Source organism: Zonotrichia leucophrys, chromosome 1, assembly GCF_028769735.1.
Source record: "Zonotrichia leucophrys gambelii isolate GWCS_2022_RI chromosome 1, RI_Zleu_2.0, whole genome shotgun sequence".
Classification (NCBI taxonomy): domain Eukaryota; kingdom Metazoa; phylum Chordata; class Aves; order Passeriformes; family Passerellidae; genus Zonotrichia; species Zonotrichia leucophrys.
The window spans coordinates 56,856,938-56,879,736 of NC_088169.1; the positions used below are offsets into that span (position 1 = coordinate 56,856,938).

Below are 22,799 nucleotides of genomic sequence, written 5' to 3' on the forward strand. Positions count from 1 at the left end.
TAAAAGTATTTGGTGTATATTTTTAAAGACCAGACAGAAGAAAGTAATGTTATTCCTTAGTCCTCTCTGAAGTAAAGCCATATATAAGCATAGAAATGCACCGCTGTTAATTTATCTAAGGATCACAGCAATTAATTCAAACACTTTAGATATTAGGTTTTCCTGCCAATTTACATGCATCTAAGATAAATCTTGTAATTTGTTTTGGGTCCTCTGTCTCCTGAACACAAAGACGAATTTGCTATATGTCTAGGACTTGAATTCCAAGGGCTGAACTCTATACGACATTCAACACACAAGCTTAGATAAACCATTTATCTACTCTCAGTGATTAAAACCTGAAGCACATGACTTATGAGGACAAGCTTAAAAGAACTGAGTTTGTTTAGCATGGAACAGGCTGGGGAAGTCATTGTCTACAAAGCCTTTTGGGGGGTGTAGGGAAGATGAAGCTGAGCTCTCCTTGAAGGTGCAGAGTGAAAGCATGAGGAAGAGTGAGAGATAACTGCTACAAAGGAATTTCTGGTAAAACACTAAGAGGAAAAAACAATTATTCCTACTGAGGGTAAGGAGCCACAGCTATCTCCACCATTAGGAACCACCATCCTTAGAAATACTCAGAGCTCAACTGAGTGTTCTGATCAACCTGCCAGACCTACTCTGAAGGGTGGATCAGAGCTGATCTGTTCCAGAGAAAGGTTCTTTCCAGTTTACATGACTCTATGACTAATTAATTAGGTCTGCTGGCCTAACTCAGTGGTGTAACTGAAGCTATGCTGTAATTTAGGCTTGAATGCAGATCTTTCTTTGCACAAGACCTTATGTGGTATTTGACAGGAACAGAGATTTTTATCAGGGTGCTGGTTCATACAAACAAAATGCTATTCAGCAGACAACAGCTGAATGTCCACCTCATCCAACCATTCATTGTGCTTGTCTTGGCCATCCCTGTCTCTCCTGCATGAACTAAACTACTTCACTTAACACCACAGCCTGATATGATAAACTAGCATAAATTCCAGTTCTACAAAATAGACAAGTTTTAGTTCCTCATGCCATACCATGCCATAATTTCCAGCAATATAGTAGGTAGCCCCTACATAAAACACTGACTTTCCCCCATGGCAGGTGAAGAACAGATGATTGAAAAGAAGCACAACCATGGGTAAAAACAATTTCTGAATCAGCAGCCCTCTTTTTTGTTTTCATTGCAACTAAACATTGGTCCAAAGACTTATGTTCTTGATGAAGCTACATGCTGTGCCAAAGCTAAATGTTATTGAGCTTGCTTATCAGCCACGATAAGAAATGCAAGGTATATAATATAGTTAACAACTTAATTTGTACCTGTTGTGTTCAAAAGAATCATCCTATTATCTTTACTTAACATTCTTTTACACCCAGCTAAACTAATCCAGTGAAATACACATACATAGGAATAAGGCCTTTGATATGATCAGTAAATTAAATTAACTTGACTCCAGGAAGAAGAAGAAGAAGATAAGAAAATGCCTGTCCTTATGAGAAAGGTCACAAAGAAAGAATAAGAAGAATGCACACTTAAAACCAGAACTTAAAGAAATAATGGCGAGAGGGATAAGTGGCCTGCCTTTTTTGTAAGTTTCTGTCTGTTTGAAAAAATCTTTTTCCTTGACACTTTACTGTATTCCAGATTAAGGATACTTTCTGATTATATGTTATGATTTGATGTGCCTTATGTGGAAAGGTGACTGGGGGTAAAATTAGAGACAACAGAGAAGTTACATTCCCATCCTAACAGAAGTTGTAATGGTACAGAAATTATATGGCAAAATGCAGCTGCTACTCCTTGGATGGAATGTGATCAGTATGCTCGAAACCTATTCCACCAAGATTCCCCCCACACACAATCTGCAACCAAAAGCACTGCTCAGGGGGATGGAATGGAGGGTGGAGCAGAGTGGAAACCCTGTGGGCAAGGCTCTGTGGAAACCCTTGCAGGGAAGTGAATTTGTGGCACTTTGCAGCTGATAAACCCCATAGCAGCTGTCAGTCAGGGTAGAGGGGAGAAGGTGTCTTTGCTGCCAGGACAGCAGCTCTGGAGAGTTCTCTCTCCTCAGATGAACTTGGTTCATTGCAGCCTAACTAAATACCACACACAGCTCCATCCCAGAGTTACCTGCCCCCAGGGTATGACCTCCTCTCACAGAGCGAGAGTCTAAATTTTATTGGCTATACCTTGAAGAGTGAAGAAAGGGAATTTTGCACCGACCAGTAACAAACATCTGTATGACTCGATTTGTTCAAGCTCCACCTAAACATAAAGAAATGCTATAAAAATACATTGAGAGTGGGGGAAAGTTAGGGAAGACTCCACAGTAACTGCTGGGATCAGTTGATGGGCTGAACCTGTCCTCTCACTCATGGGGACAGGTAAAAACCACATTCTGAGTGTACTGAACACGTTTATTGGAGATTAGAGTTCATCTGTGCATTGCTTTGAACATGTTTCTGCAGTCAGGTATCATCACAAACAATCCTTGAACCTTAACCTGTCACAGTTTTATATTAATAAAGTGTATTATTCTGTAAACTGTTGGTGTGAATCCTTCATGGGTGCTGGCAATCACCAGCAGAGGGAAATACTGGAATAGAGGGAAGACTCACTGAGGAGTCTCCAATATGGTGTCCCTGTGTGTCCCTGAATAAGTCAGCCAAAGCACCCTCAGATCCAGCAGGCTGCTCAGTGAAGGGTCCCTACAACAGGACACTGATAGACTGGCTCAGCACAAGGGTCTTGGCTTTCCTGGAGCACCGACAGACAAACCAAACACTAAGGGTCAAGGAAATCTCCCCTTTTCATGTGAATCCTAAAATGCTGCATTTTTATTGCAGGAACCAAACATACTCTATTGCAGGAAAAAGTGAGGAATAAATGCCTTCGTGGTTTAAACAACAGATACATTGGCCAGTAGCTTGTGAATATACACATTTTCTTTGCTGTTTTCATCTCCAGTTTGAGGGTCACATCAAAGCCACATCCTGTATTGACAGGAGAAGTCAATACTTCAAACAATGGGGAACAGAGAATATCAAACAATGAATATATGAGCAGTATGGGTTGCTCAGCTAAGGCTGTGGATATGGAAGAAATGTCTTCCACAGGGATGACACCACGAGAAAAATTGTTTTCTGAAATATACTTCTTGCCTTAAAGAATATGTCTCCAGTTAATTACTCCAAGATCAATTATAATTGAGGAGATGAATGTGTAAAACTAATCTCAGAACTTTTTACTGCTTTTTCCAAAAGCAGCTGTTTTACCTCAGCTGTCAAAAGGTTCAGTCTATAAGATCATCTGGTCACACAGTCAGAAGTTTTAAGTGGTATGAAGTGCCCTGGAAAGGGCAGCTAAGTCCAAGTTGGGCAACTTGACTGGAAAAATAAACATTTTCTGCAGCAGATGAAATATTCAGTAGTCTTAATGACTGCAGTAAGATTTCTCCAGTTAATTTCTTTGAAATATCTTGGCTTCAAAAATAAGCAAAAAATCTTTCTTCCACTTTTTGAGTGGATGCATCAGTCACCTGCTGGAATCCAGCCTGAGCAAAGGAAGACATAAACTTGCTAAAACTCTGTCTTTTCAAGTGTCTTTGTAGACTGTGTGAGGTGTTTCACATTATAAGTTAGTTTTTCTTTAACTGTGTATAATGGTTTGATTTTCATTCTTTGCAGGTGATAAAATGATCAGACCCAAATAGCATTACCAGGATCCTTCTTTTGCTACAACAGCTCACCCACATCTTCTAAGTGTTGCTCAGTGACTCACTCGCTCTGCTGCTACACAATTTCTTGTGAGAGCAGAGAACAGCAGTAGTTTTATCTTTGGTTATTCTCTCAGAGCCCTTTGCAATTCTATTCCTACTCATCTGGTTCATCTCTATTTTCTTAACTGAAAACTGAGATTTTTTTTTTCCATACAATGCATAATGGTGTGTGGACTTGCCTTTCAAATCTATTGATATGATAAAAAATGTATTTGCAAGTAGTTTTATCAAAGATTCTGCAGCCATAACAAGACTTTTAACTGCATTACAACTGAAGGTGTGAAATGTGTATGTGTGTGTACATACACTTGTCCCTGTCTTCTCACACCTTAACTTAATGTAAAACTTTGAGTGTTATTTATGCATCTACTTAAAGCTCTGGAGTAATTACTGTGGAGTAAATTAAAAAATAAAAAAAAGAGCGATGCAAAAATTATAAATCTTGCTTTATGTTTGGGGGCTGTACTAAACATAATTTGCCACAAAGCTGCATCTTGTGTTTGCAGACTGTTTATCAGCTTTCACTATTTATAACAGATGGAACCAGAGCATTCTGAATGTTTCTATTAAACAGAAAATGACACTGCAACATAAACACAATATTGTGGAAGTTTGGTGTTGCAAATTAAATTCTACAACCTGGCAGATAGCTTACAGTATCATCTTATCCTCTCTTTTGTAGAATATAACTACAGCAGATATCCCTTGTCACAAGCTCAGTGAGGACCACATTATGGCTGCATACTCTGAGCGAGGAAAGGGAGGATAACACTGATACTTCACAAGGGCCAGCGCATGGATTTCACAAGGCACTATCATGTATTAAAAGAAATGAATGGAATAGCAACAAAGACAATCTCTCCTTGAAGCTAAAGAAATCTCAGTCTGATTCTGATCCTTAGGCACTTATGTCCCACCATATTGCTGGTTAAAATACTTCTCCAAACTAACTTTTTCTGAGTAAATAGACAAAATAGCAGCACAATCACAACCGTCCCACACGGAACAAATGGCCATTGCTGATCTTGCGGAAACGTCCTCTTCCACCAAACAATGTGTGCTCTGACACTGGCCATCTTTAGAGACTGTGAATAATTGTTTACTCATGGGCATTTATGTAAGTCCTTTGGCTGGTAAGCATCCCTTTTCCAGCTTTCAACATTTTTTCTTTTTTCAGAAAAAGCATCCCTTTTCCAGCTTTCAACATATTTTCTTTTCTCAGAGGCCAAAGTGTCTTTCCTCCTGGGTTTCCATAATACCCTTCCTTGTTACAGGTCTACCCAAGACTAGAGTTAGACAGTTGTTCATTGTCCATAGTTTCTGTCTTCATTTATTTAAAACAAGCAAACAAACAAACAAACAAACAAACTTCATGCATGCAAATAAAACCATAAGGAATGGCAGCCATACCATTGAGTCAATGTGTTAAAATTCTCCCACCTCCATTAATTTATATCCCTCTTGAAAACTCGAACCACGGAGATGGCCACAAAATGGCACCACCATCTGTAGCTTTGCTCACATAAAAAGTTTCATCAGAGTTTTTATCTTCAAACCCTTGCAAAAGTATTAGCCTCAGATCCTGTGCCCTTTAGAGTCTGCAGCCCCTGAAGAGTCCATGGAGAAGCAGGTTTATCCTGAAGGACAGCAGTCCATGGAAGGGCAGATGCTGGAGCAGAGGAAATCTGAGTGAAGGAAGGTGTGAGAAAGAGGAGCTCTTATGGCCTGGGTGCAATCCCCATCCTTTCTTCACCAGGCTGGGGGCAGGAGCAAGTTGGGAATGAAAGAATGATGTGGAGCCTGAGAAGAGGGTGGATGAGGATTAAGGGAAAGTGTTTTAGTTTTTGTTTATTTTTCTTATCACTCTATTTTAATTGTTAATTTTAACTAATTCTCTCTCAATCAAGTCTGTTTTGCACACAACAGTCATTGGTGAGCAATCTCCTTGCCCTCATCTTAACCCATGGTTTGTTTTCTTCTTATTTTTTAATCCTGTCCCACTGAGGAGGAGCAGGGAGAGAGCAGCAGGGTAGGAGATTGTTAGCCATGGCTAATCTACCATACTAGTGTATCATCTTTGTAGCATCGCTAATTTGATCTGTATCAAATGAGAGTATTCAAAAAGTCACAATTCTAGAAAAATATGGGCATATAACTTCACATTCTTAAATTAGGCACATGAAAGATTTTGCTTGCCACTTTGTGGGTAAAACTGGACATTCCAGTAAAGGACATTTATATACGCCTTATAATTTTTTAATTTCTCAAAAGTTATTCTTAGTAGTTTTCCTCATTTCTCATTTTTAATTACAGAGAAGGGTTGGAAATTAATTCAAATTACCCCAATAACATTTGAAAACTAACTCCAGTTCTTCCTACATGTTTTCTGTCTGTAAGACGTATGCACAAAGTAGCATTTGTCAAGATATGAATGCATAACCATAATGACATTAATGTCTTATCCAGGACTCCCTGCTGGGGCATCATACTTGCCAAGCAGAGCCAAGGCAGTCTTCTGTACTTTCCTCCTTCTTTCTACAGCTCAGGCTCTCTACCATTATCTCCTCCAGGCAAGCATGAATACATACATGGCTTCAGCTGGCATTCTGACAATTCAAGACGTCAGATATTGACAAATATAAACAGGGCTCTGAAATTTGAACAACAGTATGTAAGAGGTGGTATGGTTGAACTTTGGAACCAATATAAGCTGTATCTGTATAATACAAGGAATACTGCAAATGGTATTAGACATTTCAATATCTATATTAAGTACCTTTAAACATTCCAAAATATATTTATGGTATCTGGAAGTGTTTCTAATGGATCTTATGCACATGCAGTGTTCAGTCAAGTGGATTGCCCCCACAGAGGTTATGAACACATCTGATCCATAAAACTCAGCTTCCTCACCGATTGTGTTTTGCCTTGTGACACCTAATTATTTGAGCTAGCAGATCTAGAATGTGCTTATAGACTTGTAATTTTATTCTGAGTGAAGAATCCACTCAATCTAACTTCTATCCAATTTCAGAATGGTGTTAAAAATACTTGGCAACTGAAAATCTGCTAAGATGTTTTTCATCAAAGCAGTTGGGAATTATACTTCTTAAATTGCTTGCGGCCATTTATAAGATTTTTTTTTTTTAACAGTTCCTCTATGTTTATGACAGTGGCTCATCTATTGCTACAAACCAAAGCAAAAAATTTCAACATAATGCTAAAAATGAAGTTAAAGTTTTTAGATAAGCTTCTTCAAAAAGGTTCTGAATTTGTAGTTAGAGTACTATCATGTTTTTTTATTTCATGTTTAATAACTCATTTTTTGCCTGTGAGCCTTTTCTTTCAGAAACTTGGCACAACATAACTTGTTATTAATCTGCATTGTACACACTCAAGTCTTGACCTTGTTGGTTGCCCCAAGTGCCATAAAAACATTAAGAAGGCAAATATCTCAACTAAAAAGCTTAAATTTAATGTTTTGTCACAATTCAGCTGTTATGCAGGAAACTGAATGGCTTATAATTCTTAGGTCTTGAGCTGATACAGGACCAGAGATTTTAGAAAGCTTATGTGGTTAGCAAGGCCAGCTATTTCATTTAAGGGAAACAAGGAAGCAGTGCAATTTCTGACTGTTTTACTGATGGCAGAGAGCAATGGAACCTTAGAATAGGATAATCATCCAGTCCACTGACTGACCGTGCAGTGCAGGACTGACCAAAAGCTAAAGCATGCTATTAAGGGCATTGTCCAAATGCCTCTTAAACACTGACAGGCTTGGGGCATGGACCACTTCTCTAGGAAGCCTGTTCCAGTGTTTGACCTCCCTCTCATGAAGAAATGCTTCCTAATCCAGTCTGAACCTCCTGTGGTGCAGGTTGAAACTATTCCTTTCTGTCCTGTCACTGGGTTGGAGGGACAAGCGATCAGAGCATCCCTCTCCACTTCCCCTCTGCAGGAAGCTGCTCCAGAGAGCAATGAGGTCACCCCTCAGCCTCCTTCGCTCCAAACCAGACAAACCCAAAATCCTCAGCTGCTCCTTATAGGACTTGTGCCCTAAATTCAGACTAAGTGTTAATGGATGACCAGAGTTGAAATTACTGCGTGTACATGTGTGTGCACCAGAAGGAAAACACAGGAAACAGCAAGAGAATTAAGTCAGAGAGCAATCCAAACAAGAGAATTCAGAGTAAAATGTTATCAGATGAAAGATGTGTCTCCTGTTTCTTATTTTCCACCATATTCAGGAAAATAGGATTCCATGTACATTTTTCAAAAATAAACAAGATTACAACAAAGACATTTCTGATTGCAAAATCAATTTCAGGGGAAAATAAAACAATCTGAAAGGTCTCAAACTGCTTAACTTCTCAAGCTATATCTCTGTAGAATTGTGTCTCGCTATTCTTCTTATTATAGAGCTGTAAGAGAAAAGAAGGGTGTTATTTCCAAAATGTTATAGTTTGTGAGTTACAAACTGAAGGAAAAACAAAAATATATTTGTGAGGCGATGAAGGATTATTGCACATTCATTTAAAGCTAAAACATACAGTTTGTAATTTAAAAGTAAATCATTCTGTATTTAAATGTTATATTTCTCTTATGAAGCAACTTCCCCAAGCAAAACAGCAATGCTGATTTGTCATAAGAAAGCCATTTTGCCATAGAAATAGAATATTTTTCAGTTAGAGTTATTTTGATTATTCTGTGATATAGCTATTTCTTCTTGCATTATTATTTTTAACTTGTAAAAATAATCCTGTCAGTGGTTAAAAAATAAAACAACTTTTCAAAGTTTACATTTCTGTTCTTATGAAGACAACATATTCACAAAAAAAAAACACAGACTGCCCAATCTTCTTATGCTAAAACAGGAAGTGTTCTGAGCATTCTGGAACAGGGGGAGGAAGCTTTGGTCCTTGCCCTGAGGTTGCTGGTATTTTTAAACAAACACAGTTTAATGTAAGCATTCCTGTTTGAGAAGCCTTGTCTGGAAATTGGTGCTCTCTTCCCTCTTGGGTGATTCCTTTATCCACAAACCTTTATTTAGGCTTTGCTTCTCTGCTTTTCCACATGGTCCTTGTATGCCGAGTTGCACAATGGTGCATAGGTGGTGATGTGCTTGTGTCTGAAAATCAGCATATATTGAGGGGGTTTGGGTGGAGCCAAAGGAATGCCGGCCTATGTGGGGATTGCCACAGTGGAGGATGAAGTGACAGGCAGGAATACACCATCACCAAATTAGAATGAGTAAGGGATTAGACCAAGTTGGAATGGATGGCTGTGGGCAATATAGCTGACTTTTAGCCTCATTTAAAAAGGGGTTTAGCTAGACTGCATTCTTTCTGGTCATGTCAGCATCCTGCAAATGTACCTTGATGTAGTTAGTCACTGCCTTCTTCCCAAAGATAAAATGTTTTTGATATTTGTTGTACAGTAACAGCAGCCAAAAAGCAGGAGTGTCCCCAAAAGCCAGGTGATGAAGTGTGTGGCCTAGAGGCATTTCCAAGGCAGATTAACACTCTGGAGTAAAACTGGCCCTGTTTTGACAAAGATTTTTCCTATGGAGTGTGGCGATGCAGCAAACAGTTGCAATACAAGAAAATAACACTGAGAAATCATCATTCAAATGTCACCAAGACAAATATCCCCTGTTGTGGCAGTCAGAGACCACAGAGCTCTAGGTATGCTGTAGCAATTCTTCAGGGCTTCTGACAGTGGTAGGAAACAGGTCTCACCTTTCCCTCAGGAAAAAAAAATCACTGCTGCAACTCCCAAGGCAGCAGCTCGCAAGCATGCTGAGAGTGAGAAAATCCCTGTCTCTACATCTGCTCTTTCAGCTTTGCTCATCAGAGGCTTCCTTTTGCATCAGTGGTGAAAGGTAGGAATGGCATTTAGATGTTCTGAGGTCTATTTGGAGCCCCTGAGCCCCTCCAGCACAGACAGCTTGCACACCTCACGTCACTCTGCTCTAAGTAAAGGCCAGGGTTACTTTCAAACACCACAAAGATGTGAAGGAAAGAGCCTGAGAGTGGACCTGTGTTTCTCAATCAGTGAAACAGATCCCAGCACTGCTTAGGAATGACAACACTCAGCCTTGAATTACTGTGCACTCTTGAAGAATCTTCCAATCAAATTTAACTCTATTCAACAAGCAAAAATTTGGTTTCTTTCCTATTGCACAGTAAATCACTACAAGCTTTTACTCAGTGTCTAAATTGAAATAGAGTCTGGTTTCAAATGGAAGATAGTAATGAAAATAAAACTCAGAGATATTCTTTGTGAAGACTGACAGATTTCAAAGAATGCAAAGCACAAACATTCCAAATACACAATTATATAAACAGTTTCATTTTGGAATAAAACTCATTAAAACATTAAATTTTTAATGCTCCTTACCATAGAATATGCAAATCAACTTTTACAAGTCTACATCTTCCAACAATAGATGGCACTACAAATTCCTATATTCACGATAACATTAAATAATGTTATAGCATTTTAACATTTGCAAAACTAATCATGACTGCGTAAGTAATATATGATGATCAACTTAGCTCTAAAACACTTACATAGATTTTTTTTTCTCACAGTAAAATGGAAAGTTACAATAGAAGGAGCAACATCTCAAAAATATTTTACTTCTTACACTGATTTATCTGAACTGAGAACTAGGAAAATATTCCCCTATCAATTACAATGGTGTAAATCACAACACTCAGTGTCAAAGATTAAGAGGTTTCTGTTAATTAGCAGCCATAAACACAAAGCCCATGGTCTACTATGGAAGCAATAGGCTGAATTTTACATTTCATTTAAAAATCAGTGAAGTAATTTTAGGCACAATTTTAGACCTTTTCTAAGGTCGTCCTTAGGAAAGTACAAAAGTCACTCTTAAATGGACAAAGCTGGTCGATATTTATTTGTGCAACAGGAACACACCTGCTACTTCAGGACAGGAACCATATGGGTGTTCCTTCACAGGATCCAGCCTCAGGAGCTGCTCATCACGAGGAGCACTGCAAAGACAGTGTGGTTTCTGAGAGCGCTGCTGAAGCAGAGGAAGGATCTGGACTGTGGTGTGCACACCTCAACACAGCCTCAGGTTAGACAACCAGGCTGTTATTTAGCAACCACAGAAGGCTATTAACCTTGGTGTAAGATGATACATACACTACATCCCCTGTGCTCTTCAACAAGGTGAAGGTAGGATTGAAATCAGCTGGTGGGAGAAGAATAGGCACAGATTTATAGGTCTGAAGTACTGAACAGAACAAAGAGGGCAATTATGGCATATATGGATTCATGTATTAGCAAATCACAAATCAATCTCCTTGTGCCTGTGATTTTCTCAGTAGAACAACTCCTTACTATTATGTGGGTTGCTAAAGAGTCTTCAGCAGACCGAAAGAAAAGGAGGAGAGGGACAGGAATGTGAACTTCACATCAAAGTGGATGTTCACTCTGATATGAATACGCAGGTGTAAGAGAGGGGTAAGAGGTGTAAGGAGAGCATGGGGATGACCTCTGTCTAAACTGGACTAGCCCACTCCACAGTCTACATGCCATCAGATATCTTCCTTCCTGTGGACCACCAGCATTGGCTCAGATCATCACCATCATTACAGAACACTATAAGGAAGCCCATTTTTGAAAGATTTTAGGCAATAAAAACCATGACTTCGGAAATGGGGAAAGCAGTGAGGGAGCAATGTCAGCTTTGGCATTTGTTGTACGTACAGTTTCAAGATACTTCTGCCACTATCCCCTCATTCAGCCATTACCAAAACACACTGTTGTGCATCAGTAGTTAACAACAGTTGAATCTCAGTGACAGTCTCTGGGAGGGAAACGCTATCAGGTAATTTAGGAAGCCCAGCATGCACCTCTGAAATGTAGTCCTCCTTCGCTAAGTAATAAAAATAGTCTGTTCCATGTACTGTGGCAAATCTCCAAGCACCATGCAGGGCTGAACTTTAGATGAAGTTGACACATTTGAAACAGCCAGCCTAAGTCAGTCTCATTGTTTGGATCAACTGTCTCTAAACAGACCTTAGAAATAACCATTCAATTTCTCGTTTAATATCTTCATTTTTAATTGGCTTGTTGCATTCTTTATATGCATTGAAATTCTAGTACACTGGCTCCTGTGGGAAAATAGTACTCGGCAATTTGAATTTGTTAGCTGCTCTGAACATAGGGGACCTGATTTTCATTTATGTTACAGTCGCTTTATATTGCTCAGGCAGTAAATTGCATTTACACCCAGTAAATGAGCAACCAGAGTAGTGTAAAGTAACTTTAGCATGAATGAGAATTAGGCCCAAAGCCTTCCTAAGTTTTTATAGCAACTCTGTTATTCATCTCAATTGGTGAGATAGGGATTGATTGACAAACAAATAGCAACGCAGTATTGCCTAGTTTGGAAGGAGAATTGAGCCAGGGATTAGAAAACCCCAATTCAGCAAAAGAAATCAGACTGGCTATTAAAAGCTTGAAGTCCAACAAAGCACTAAGGCCAGATGGTTTCAGCATACATTTTTACAATCAGCTAAGTATAAAAGATGAAATAGCTCCCCTGCTGGTTAAAGTATTTCAAAATTATTTACAGATGGGAATTAATGTTAATGAGTCGTGTAGCTAACTCCCTACATACCATGCTGAAAATTTACCACCCTCAAGTTTAGTCCCAGCCAATGCACCAGAAAGTTTCATCATTTGAAAATAAAAATAGATTTTCCTTGTTTTACCACGTATAACTAACCATTTCAGTTTCACATCTAAGAGGCTTAAAGAGAAGTAGGACAATGAGGGACAGAGCTAGTACCAGAAATGTCCTCAACATGAAGATTATTTTCATTGTAAATTCCCATGGCTGGAAGATTTACTCATAAAATATAACATACAGTACCAGTGTGCTATGAGGAGGACTGATACTAAAGACGTGCAAGAGTGGTTGAGGGGAATATGGAGCTCTCTCTCGGGGTGAGTGACTCAGAGCCCTGTTAGGTCAAAATGCAGATTTCACCATTTGATGCTCTGCCATGAGAGCATCAAATGGTGAAATCTGCATTTTGACCTAACACAGCTCTTTTATCACTCACATGATAAAAGTGCTAATGGGCCACCTAACTGCACTTGTCAGTGAAACACTGAGAACATTCTGCTCTTTTTATCTCAACCTATGTGTTAGCTGTTTGCACAGGCACAATTTATTAAATCTAACCCAAACAAAATTTATAATAAACAATAAAGAAAACAGAAAATTCCCCCACTTTTAGTCAGCTTATATTAATGCAGATTTTCTACTGTGTAAAAATTTAAAGTCAAGCTTTTGCCTCACTAAGTGGCAAAGTGAAGTAGACTGGAATCTGAATGAGCAGTTTCAGATTTCTCTTCTCTCCACAGATTAAATCTCCCTAATAATTGCACTCCCTTAACAGATTCATTTCTCTGAGGTACAGCTAGCTTACTATTTGATCTCTCTTCTCTCATTAAAAAGCAAACAATTTAAAAATACTCCTTGATCAAGGTCCTTTCAATTTCTCATTTTACAAATAGGGATAATCCAAAATGAATGAGACCAAGAATAATTTTCTGCTATTAGTCAAATATAATTGCAGCCAGACAAATGATACTTTTTAATTTTAAGATTGCATTCCGGATCTGAGCTAGCATGGCAGGTTAATGCAGCACTCAACTTTCAGCTTTTCCTTTGTTTCAGTTTGACTTTAATTACATTTATTTGGTCTGTAATAACAACTGACTAACCACTCCTGTATACTAAGAAACTACTATCAGAAACATTATTAAAATAGTCTTGGTTTAGAGGAAGGTGAAGACAGGTAAAGCTTCTGCAGAGATTATCAACTGACCTACCTTTAGCCCTGCTGAGAGGAAACAAACAAAAACACTCTACTAGAGAAACAAGTTCTAGAAACACATCTTCGGAAAAGGTAAGAGATTTCCTTGTGGTCATTCCTTGAATGACCTTCTCCTGACTTTCTCTTCACTTAGTTATGTCCCTCTTTAAATCACTCTTCAGCCTACTCAAATAGCCAATGCTGAAATATGTTTGATGCTCTCCAATACTAGACACCTGTGGATTTTTATTTTTTTTTAGCTCCAGTAATACCTAAAGTGTAAAAACCATCTCCCCCCCCCACCCCCTTCACAAAAAAAAACCCCAAACAAAAAACAACAATAACAACAACAACAACAAAAAAAAACCCCAACCAAACAAAAAAGCCTGGCTAACAACTGAGTCACTTGTAGCACATTCACTTGTCAGTAATAAGGACTGACACTGAGAAGCCTGGGGGCAATTCTCTAAAACCCAGCTCATTATCCAGATCATGAGAGGTCACTCCTGATGCCCCAGCACACACAGAGCCGTCAGCCAGCTGGCACTAACTGCAGGAATCACACACACCTGTGCCACACCTTGCACACAGTACATAAAGGCACATTTCTCAAAGATATCCACTGCTGGTCAGTAACATGCACCCTAGCTTTCATTAATACTTAAGTTAATGGTAACAAACTCCTCCCAGCTGTCGGGAAAAGTCCATTTCTATGTCTATGTTTCCTGTGCAACTTTGCTGAAATATCTGCTCTGCCCTTGCAAGAGCCCCTCCTGGAATACCATGTCCAAATCTGGATTCCTCAGTACAAGAAAGACATGGACCTGTTAGAGAGGGCTCACAGGAAGGCCACAAAGGTTGTCAGAAGACTGGAGTATCTTTACTATGAGTACAGGCTGAGAGAGCTGAGGCTGTTCAGCCCAGCCCGGAGAAGAGAATGCTCTGAGGAGACCTTATAGCACCTTCCAGTACCTGAAGGGTACTCTGAAAAAGAGGGAAGGTGAGTTTTGACGTGGGCAGGTATTGATGGGACATGGGGAAATGGTTTCAGTGGTTTTAAACTAAAAGAAGAGGGATTGTGATTAGATGTGAAGAATAAATTCTCTACTGTGAGGGTGATGAGGCAGTGGAACAGGTTGGCCAGGGAAGCTATGGATGCCCCATCCCTGGAAGTGTTCAAGGCCAGGTTGGATTTATGCCTGAGAAACCTGATTTGTTGGAAGGTGCCCCTGCCCATGGCATCCTTAAGGTCCCTTTCCACCCCAAACTGTTCTATCATTCTGTGATTCTGGTTCTATGTACCCTACCAAATTAAACAGTCATCTCAACAACTCCAATACACTGTCTATTTCCTGTGAGACAGGATTTTCCCCAAAGCCATCTGAGTTAACTTTTGTCTGCTGATATCTTATTTTTCACTGAAAATTTTTTCTCTTCTCCCCAGACTGAGAATTCCTTTCTCTCAGTTCCTTTCTTTTTGAACATTTTTTATTATAAGGATGAGAAATAATGGGTACACAAATACTATAGCTGATATATTTCAGTCCTGACATGTTGAAACAGATACAGATTGAAAGAACAAATGACTCTCTACAGTTTTCCTTATTGTAAATTAGAAGAAATTTAGATTGCAATATAAAGATTTAATAAACACATTAAAACGTAAAGACCATTACTTATTAAACTAAAACTGAGATAATGTAACAAACAAATAAAAAAAACTGTTGCAAATAAATCAGCAAGATGATGGTTATTTGATTTAGATTATCAAATTATTTCCAACTATGAGTCAAACCCTGCTGTGTGGTTGAGACAAAAAAAAAAAAGGGATCTTTTTTTCTAGTCCTGTATTGGGAAAGATATTGGGTTTGTGTTTCAGTTTAATACAACTATTTTGTTCCCATTTTTTTCCATAGTAATAGGGATTTTCTGACAATGATTCAATGTCATGACTGCTTTCACAGAGTAATGCATAGACTGGATATTTTCTAGGAAGTACAGTGAACAAATAGGCTTCCTTGGCTACATTTTCACTGCTGTTTTCCCTTTATCTTAAATGTCATAATTGTTCTAGTAGCTATTCTTTTGCTTTTCTTATTACCTTCCCTATTGCACATAACAACATAAAAACTAAGCAACAGAAATAAGAGAGTGTTTACTACGACAGGTTTCTACACAACAGTTGCTCCAGAAAGCACTTCTGTAACTTTGACAGCACTTACTCACATAAAAGGCCAATTTGGGAGCTCATTTTAAGGTTTCAGAAAGTATTATCAGAAGGGTTTTTTTCACAAGCACATAAATTCATTCTTTGTGCTTTCATGAGCTGGCAGGACACAAAAGGATTATTCCCTTAACACAAGGCAGGGAGAAAAAGCAATAGAAGGATACACTTTTACTTCTTGGCCTACAGATCTTTGATGTATGCAGGGGATGCATAGAATAGCTGATACAGTACCTTGCTTAATTTTTTTAACACCTGCATCCACCTAATGGAAAGCAGATTTGGCATCTGTCATACCCAGCTCAGACAGTGCAGAATCTAAAAGGAAGGTGGGACAATCCTTTTATCTACTCTGTGTCCACCTCAGGTGTGCCTTTGATCTCTCCTGGCGGTGATTCTCATATGCAGTCTCTGATAACAGCGGCAGGCTTCTTAAATATCAGATTAAATAGCACAGCCTTAATAGTGGGCTGTATGGCCTATGTACAGGTAACACAACCCAGTCATATTTCCCACTTGATAGGCTTTAGGGCTGAGATCACTATAGGGTCACAAAGTCACCCAACAACCACCCTTGGAAAAATTCTCTCTTCCATCTGCCAATGAGGTAAGCTCTGAAAATATTACAGCTGAATTCCCTTTTATCTGCGGTAAATCAAGACACACTAATGCCGATCCCCCAAAATATGATTAGTAGGAAATACAGTGCTGGGATACTGAATAAGCACCACTGAAGTCAGCCAGCATTCAGCATGAGATGGAGCTGAGAACAAAAGAGACTCAGACTCCTTGCTGTGCCCTGTAGCACCCTCTGATCAATGGTTTCTGGCACACGGCCGCGGATCTGAGCTGGCTCTGTCTGCTCCCAAAGTGCTGCTGAGGGAGTTAATAAGCCTCCTGGAATTCAGTGCCCTGGGAGGAATGATGCAAAGCCGTGAGGTTGGCTCTGTGGTGCTCAGCAGGGTGCTGGGACTGAGCCAGAGCAAATGAGCCCGGCTGATTCTGCTGAGGGACAGTTAATTGCCTCTGAAACAGGCACCCCAGGACTCTCGGTTCACTCTAAAGAGCAGGCTCGGGCTTGTAGGAGTCATGAATTGATCAATCAGCCATGGAGAAGTAGCTAAAACTGCTTTTGACTTACTAGTGCTGACCCTGGAAGCAGTGCAGTTGTGATCGTGCAATGCTCTGTCTGAAGAGAGCCTCTGCACAGAGCCAGCTCCTGTGCCCTGCTCTCTCTCCCTGTGGGAATAACCCCCCAGCTGGACACTCACCCACTTAACCCCCTGAGCATTAAGCATATCAGTTGCATGCAAACTCCAGGCAGAAGTGGCATAAGTGTTTCTACCTTCTCTTAACAAATAAACCATATTTGAATCTTTCTTTAAAAATGACTAATGACCTTGTGAACACTCAACGCTCACACTCATTCATCCTTTTATCAAGAGATGCCAAGTAATTTCCCTCCTTGCATGGAGGGAAATGAGGGAAATGTGTTCTAAGATTTTATCAAGGAGTATTTTCCTGATCTGCTCAGCAGAAACTGCTTCTACACCTTCTTACGCTAAATTCTATTTAGCATCACTTAAATGTATGGTATTTCTTTAACAAACAGTTTCTGCCCCCCACCACTCCTCATGGTTTCTCTAGCACTTGCATTTACTGCAACTACTGGTAGCAAATTTAATAGAACTGCTGGAAGTAGTTTTTCAACAGAAAGATACTTGCTGCAAGATTCCTCTTCCCCATTTCCTCTTCACCTTTTCTTCTTATTGAAGAGGATGGAAATTTAGTAGTTTCCCCCATACCTTGCAGCTCCTTCTCTAGGCCACCTGCTGGATGTTATTACACCACCATTACCTCTATGACATTGATTTCTGATCAATCTGCCTCAGAACTGTGACTGTGGTTCTATTTAGATGGGAGTAATTCCACACCTGCAGTCTCATTGACATGAAATTCAATTAATTTTGTATTATGATCAGAAACATGAAATGGATTTGATTTTGCAGAGAGTTGACATTTCAGCCAAGGGGGATGTATATTATACTGATTTATGGGATTAGGGGAAAACACTGAGCTGTTTTTCCATTATGGTACTCAACTGCAAGAGAGAGATTCTTTATTTATACGAGCAGAGGGAAAGTGCTTTGACCTAGGAATGAAGGAATTTGATTGTCCCCTCCTGCCACTGCTATGCTGTATGTCTGTATATCTCAGAAAGCTCATTGTGTAGCTAAACCTCAGACTTTCCCTTAGAAAGCTGCTGTCACCTCCTAATTCATCATAAAGTGGCACTGCACACTAACTCTTAGCTAACATTTTGTCAGAACTTGACAAAATCACTTTCTTTCAGGAGCCTCACTTGCTTGGGCAGAGTCCTCCTGGAATGAATGTGCAAATAGAATTGTGGATAATTGCTAGAAGGGCTAAAGAGCATTCAGACTGCTGAAGGCCTCAGAAAATAAACCTTGTAGTCATATAATAGAGATTTTCCCCCTCCAGTTTTCTTGTAGAGAATAAGTTATGTGGTTATTTGTTGAGTCATGGTTAACTATTGATTTAAAAAGCATGATCAGTCAGTGATGGCATCACATACTAAGAACAGACCTTGTTGCCATTGGGGGATATATTTTTGGATCTCCTTTATAAAATCTTTCATTACTTTGTTAGCATTTCACACTTTATTGATACATCTTATCACATAGTGACAATATTGTAAGTTGAGAAATATATATACAGGGCATTGGCATTTGAACAGCAAAGCAAATCTTGTGGATATCTGTCTGCTTTTTATGCCACCTTCCATTCTAGGCTATTTTGTTTTGTTACAACACTTCCACAGGTTTTTGTGGGATTACACAGGAATCACAGAAAAATGTGGGCTTTCATTGTTTTCCATTTTGGTTTGGTCAGTTTGGTCGGTTGGGGCTGGCTGTTCCTGATCTGTGTCGCTTCCCAACCTCCTGCCCAGCCTCAGCCTCCCCACCTTTGGAGAAATGGGGAGGAGCTGAGAGACAAGAGCAACAGAGGGCCTTGCTGCTGCCGGAGCACTTCTCAGCCATAGCCAGCACACTGGTGTGTGATCCATGCTGCTTCAGCCACAGCTGCAGAGCACAGGGCCCTACAGGCTGCTGCAAGAACATTAACTCCATCCCAGTCAGACACACTACGGGGAGCTTCTTGGTGACCTCTCTGGACATTAAATCTCTTATGGTGTGTCCCAAAAATCTCATGTTTCCTCCTCTTTGTTACAACTTTACAAGGGCTGGCAAACGTTAAATGTCAGCATCTGGATTTTCTTATTCACTGTGCCATGAGATGTAAATTACTTCACTTTAAAAAGAATAGTATATATTTTAAGAAATTTAATCCAAAGATAAAGATTTAAAAGTTTTCCCCAATCCAGAAGTATTAAAAAATGGATACTTTGAATCTAGATCTCTTCATTTTAGGACTTCAATTTGTGCAGTCACCTGTCAAAGGTAACTATTAAAAACTACAACATATTAAAAAAGAAAAGCTTGGAAGTAAATTTGTTTGATACGGCAAATAGTTCTTGGCAGTGAAAGAAAGAAGCTGTGATGTGAACAGTCCTCTAAGTTTTGCTTGTTGTAAGAAATGCCACTCTACAAATGGAAGTCAAGCAGTAATTCAAGATTATTAAATTATCTACTTTTAAAATGAATCAAGTAAGTCCTCCCTTTTTAAAAGCTGTGAAAAAGAAATAATTTTTTTTTAATTGCCAGTAGAAAAGGGGATAAGCGGGAAGTACAATTGATCTCATCTAAAATCTTATAGTTGAGAACGTTTATTATGGCATAAGGCAGAAAGGGAGAGAGGCTTATAAATGAGTTCCAACCATCTCTCCAGATGCATTTTGCTGAAAGACTATTCAGAGTGAACCTTTAAAACTTGAATTTGGAAAGCATAAGCCATGCTAAAATAAATCTAAGATGATATATTCATTTGTAACAAAATGAATGTGACACATCATGGCTATGACAATATGCAATTTCACCCTGAGAATTCAGTTTTCAGAGGTGATTTAATTTTCTTTAAAACATTATTGAAAACTACAAGACACGGATTAGAATAAATATCCTTGTCTCATATGGGTATTAATTTTGACAATGCTCACCCTGCAACTAAGATACAATAGGAAAACCCACTATTTGCTAAGTCATCTATGACAGAAAGCGTTGGTACATAATTATCTAAATGCTCAGTAGGATTATCACTGTAATGTTTAAAGACTCTGAGCAGGAGATAGGATAAAGGTTAGAAAAATTAGATGATTTATAAATGCTTAATTAAATATTTTTTCAGGCATTAACATAACCCAGAAGAAGGAAACTAAGTCAACCTAACCACTCTCTGTAAAGTTTGTACATACAGTGTGAGGCATAGTAGAGTCAGGCTGCAGTAAGAGATATGTCCATGGTATGGAGCTGTTTGATAAATGGTGTTGCAGTGTTGGTCTTAGTTCCTAAACGGTGCCTACTAAAGTCAATGGGAATTTTTTTCTGCATCTACAGGCAATGAATAAGGCCTAGATTCTTTACATTTGCTTTTACAATGTGCTTGATGTTCTCAAACACAGTGCTGTGCTCCCTGCAGTTGTGTGTGTGCACAAATGCACACAGACACGCTCACTATTAAGATGTAGATGTGGGATGGAATTCTCTGCCTCCACACCCAGATGTCTACCAGAATGAGTCACTGTGCACCTTTCACATGCCAGGACGTACAGCCTTCATTATCCAAGCTGCATGAAAATCACAGCTCCAACATTTTTATTTAGGAAAGACTTTAGTCCTGTGCCAGCCTTCAGCACGTAAGTAGTCCTGGTGGGTTAATGCTGCTTCTCGCACGATTAACATGAGCATGTGTTTAATTGTCTGATTTGGGGCCAGAGCCCTGAGAGCACCGTGAGAGGGAGCTGCAGGCAGGGGAGTGTGCCCTGCTAAGGTAGGCACCACTCAGGTGGTAATGGCTTGGTTCAAAACTCTTTCTTTCCAACAGGCAAAAACTTTGAAGAAGCCAAAAGTTTTTGCAGCTGTTTGAAAGGATCATCATAGCTCAAAATTCGAGGCAATAGGGTGGCAGTACAGACTGGATATAAACCAGAAAAAAATAGGATCAGAAAGAACAAGAAGCATATGAGATACAGAAAAATGTCACAACTAATAAGAGGAGATTTCAGCTACCCAGACACACAGGAACAGGGACACAATGAGAGAAATAAATCAAGCAACAGTCATGTACTATATCCTCAATGTATTAAAAGGTGGCAAAAAAGACCAAAGTTCTGACTTTCAACTGTGCAGCTGTTAGGAGACAGAGGTGGAGGACTCACTAATGACCATAATCCAGTTGGATTCATTACTGCAGACTGAACCTGCAAGAGGAATAAAAAACCCCCAAGGACTTTGAACACAGAAGAATGGGGAAGTGCTGGAGGCAATCCAGTGGGTTAAGCACCTAATGGGAGGTGTGGGAGGAGGGAAGGACACGGAGGAAATGGAAACTGTTCAGAAAGCAATTACAGCATATCCAAGAGTGGTTTGTGTTATCCAACAATATGTGCACTACAGTGAGAAAAAGACCATAGCAAATAAAAACAGGATTGAAAAAGATATTGAGAGATAAATAAAAAGGATACATAAGCAGCATAAAATTTCAGGTGCAGAGGGAGAACAGAAAATTGATACAATTAATTTAAGATAAATGAACACAAGGATACAAAAAGTGCAAGCAGATAATTACATTAAATCAGAAATACACTAATATCAGAGTACATCCCTAGAAGATGTAACATAATCTCTGCACAGAAAGCAGAAGATTTTCAGGATGAAATGAAGGCAGCATGATAGCATGCATTGGTTCAAGCTCTATTCGTCATGGCTGAATTTGCCATTCCTGAAAGGTTGAAAACAATAAAACAATTGGAAACACTTGTTTTTAGACAAAGTTTTCTCCATTTACTAGACTCTGGAAGAAGGGCAATCGTTCTATCACCATCTCACAGCCACCTTCCCCAGTTCATTGCAGGTAATGTGAAAGGTAACCACACATCATCAGACAATGCAAGATGCTTGGGAAGTTGCTTCTTTCACTGCCGTTCCATCTCGCTTTTTCACTAGCTGGAAATTAGAAATTATAAGAGGCAGTGGGTTTGAAGATGATATTTACAGTTCTAGAAGGATTCATTTGTACCTTCAGGCCAGTTTGAGCAGTAAGATGGCAAACATAGCTTGAGTGTAATTTGGGGTGTAATTTTTGGATAGACAGTTTGCCTGAGCCAAAAACATCCCAAGAAGCATCCTGAAAAATTATAACTACCTACAGATAAGCTACCACACCAGAGAGTACTCCTCTCTATTTCTTCAGACAGTTGGCGTGGGTCCTTGTGAAGAGCATCCTTTTAAGGACACCTTTTCTGTCCTTTCACTAAGAACTGAGGAAATCTTTGCAGATCTTCCTTCCCAAGCCAGTCCTTGGCCTCTTCCCTTCTCCATCCCCCAGCTAACAATTTAAGCTCATGCTACCAGAATAAGACAAGGTGGTTCAGGTCAGAGGACTCATACTATCTTGGCAGCATTATAGCTTACAGCATTAGCAATTCCCATCTTTCACATCTACTTGGTAGAGTTTTACAGGACTTTATCAACTCCTTTCTTAGGAATGGAGCAATTGTTTTTTGAGCTGCCTAAAGTGGTGTTCTTAGAGCCTACCCTTCCTAGGTTTTTTCTCCATGGCAACATGTTTCTGTCAGAAAGATAGGGCTGTAATTTAAAAACAATTGGAAGAAACAAAACAATAGACAAATAGCCAGCAAAAGCACACTACCTCTAAAATTAATTAGTGAAGTCCACACCAGAAAATCTTTTGCTAAAAGCAGAACAC

The 22,799-nt window shown here is 39.3% G+C and overlaps 1 long non-coding RNA gene across 1 annotated transcript; it reads right to left on the reverse strand.

Moving 5' to 3' along the window:
• Window positions 1-6,333: 6,333 nt before the first annotated feature.
• On the reverse strand, window positions 6,334-10,783 carry LOC135452920 (uncharacterized). The gene is made up of 3 exons (XR_010441739.1): window positions 10,749-10,783; window positions 8,174-8,227; window positions 6,334-6,456 (listed from the first exon to the last, which is right to left on the reverse strand). It is a non-coding gene; the product is annotated as an uncharacterized LOC135452920 (long non-coding RNA).
• Between the last annotated feature and the right edge of the window lie 12,016 nt (window positions 10,784-22,799).